We start from the raw sequence: 2,500 nt of genomic DNA, 5'->3' as shown, positions 1-2,500 counted from the left end.
TTCTCAGTGTGATTTTTAACAGAATAAGGATTCCTGGATGTCTGCAGGGGTCAGGTTTGATTTTTCCAGCCCCTTTCCATGCACTATTTTCAGGGTATATATCAATTGTGGTGGCCTCTGACCTCCAGGCCTGGTTGTCAGTGCGATTTTTAACAGAATAAGGATTCCTGGATGTCTGCAGGGGTCAGGTTTGATTTTTTCCAGCCCCTTTCCATGCACTATTTTCAGGGTATATATTAATTGTGGTGGCCTCTGACCTCCAGGCCTGGTTCTCAGTGTGATTTTTAACAGAATAAGGATTCCTGGATGTCTGCAGGGGTCAAATTTGAATCTTCCAGCCTCTTTCCATGCACTATTTTCAGGGTATGTATTAATTGTGGTGGCCTCTGACCTCCAGGCCTGGTTGTCAGTGTGATTTTTAACAGAATAAGGATTCCTGGATGTCTGCAGGGGTCAAATTTGAATCTTCCAGCCTCTTTCCATGCACTATTTTCAGGGTATGTATTAATTGTGGTGGCCTCTGACCTCCAGGCCTGGTTGTCAGTGTGATTTTTAACAGAATAAGGATTCCTGGATGTCTGCAGGGGTCAGGTTTGATTATTCCAGCATCTTTCCATGCACTATTTTCAGGGTATGTATAAAGTGTGGTGGCCTCTGACCTCCAGGCCTGGTTGTCAGTGTGATTTTTAACAGAATAAGGATTCCTGGATGTCTGCAGGGGTCAGGTTTGATTTTTCCAGCCCCTTTCCATGCACTATTTTCAGGGTATGTATTAATTGTGGTGGCCTCTGACCTCCAGGCCTGGTTCTCAGTGTGATTTTTAACAGAATAAGGATTCCTGGATGTCTGCAGGGGTCAAGTTTGATTTTTCCAGCCTCTCTCCAAGCACTATTTTCAGGGTATTTATCAAGTAAGGCTGCCTCTGACCTCCAGGCCTGGTTGTCAGTGTGATTTTTAACAGAATAAGGATTCCTGGATGTCTCCAGGGGTCAAGTTTGATTTTTCCAGCCTCTCTCCATGCACTATTTTCAGGGTATATATTAATTGTGGTGGCCTGTGACCTCCAGGCCTGGTTCTCAGTGTGATTTTTAACAGAATAAGGATTCCTGGATGTCTGCAGGGGTCAGGTTTGATTTTTCCAGCCCCTTTCCATGCACTATTTTCAGGGTATATATTAATTGTGGTGGCCTCTGACCTCCAGGCCTGGTTGTCAGTGTGATTTTTAACAGAATAAGGATTCCTGGATGTCTGCAGGGGTCAAATTTGAATCTTCCAGCCTCTTTCCATGCACTATTTTCAGGGTATGTATTAATTGTGGTGGCCTCTGACCTCCAGGCCTGGTTGTCAGTGTGATTTTTAACAGAATAAGGATTCCTGGATGTCTGCAGGGGTCAGGTTTGATTTTTCCAGCCCCTTTCCATGCACTATTTTCAGGGTATATATTAATTGTGGTGGCCTCTGACCTCCAGGCCTGGTTGTCAGTGTGATTTTTAACAGAATAAGGATTCCTGGATGTCTGCAGGGGTCAGGTTTGATTTTTCCAGCCCCTTTCCATGCACTATTTTCAGGGTATGTATTAATTGTGGTGGCCTGTGACCTCCAGGCCTGGTTCTCAGTGTGATTTTTAACAGAATAAGGATTCCTGGATGTCTGCAGGGGTCAAATTCTATTTTTCCAGCCCCTTTCCAGGCACTATTTTCAGGGTGTTTATTAATTTAAGCTCCCGGTCTGGTGGTCTGTGGCTCCATCTTGTGGACGAAGAAAAGCACTGCTCCCAGCCGCCGTCACAGCGCTTTATTTCGTGCTTGCTTAATTAATTAATTGCGGGTCTCTGTGTGTGATTTTTAACAGAATAAGGATTCCTGGAAGTCTCCGGGGATCAAATCTGATGGTTTGAAGCCGAATTTATGCCTCATATGGCGTGTTATTAATGAATAAATGTCCCCGTTTCATCCAAGAGCGGCTCTGTGTGTGATTTTTAACAGAATAAGGATTCCTGGATGTCTGCGGGGGTCTAATCTGATGGTTTGAGGCCGAACTTATGCCTCATATGGCGGGTTTTTAATGAATAAATGTCCCCGTTTCATCCAAGAGCGGCTCTGTGTGATTTTTAACAGAATAAGGATTTCTGGAAGTCTCCGCGGGTCAAATATGATGGTTTGAGGCCGAACTTATGCTTCATATGGTGGGTTTTTAATTTTCTGACCTCCATGAAAATGCTTAAAAATGCATTTCCCCCGGGAAAGCTATATATTGCCGGAAAGCTTAGACCGTGCGGAGCGTCCCGGTGTCGCTCATTCCGCTGCGGGGCGTTCACGGGACGCAGGAATAGCGGAGACGGGCTACCGGTGTTTCCGGTCGTTTTCGATCTCCATAAAAAACGTTTAAAAATGCATTTCCCCCGGGAAAGCCATACATTGCCGGAAAGCTTAGACTCCGAGGAGTAGCCCGGTGTGGTTGTTTCCGCTCGGGGAGGTGATCAGGCCGAATTAAAAATCGA

This window comes from Gambusia affinis, linkage group LG17 (genome assembly GCF_019740435.1).
Source record: "Gambusia affinis linkage group LG17, SWU_Gaff_1.0, whole genome shotgun sequence".
Taxonomy (NCBI): Eukaryota; Metazoa; Chordata; class Actinopteri; order Cyprinodontiformes; family Poeciliidae; genus Gambusia; species Gambusia affinis.
Note: the sequence above shows the minus strand (reverse complement) of the source record.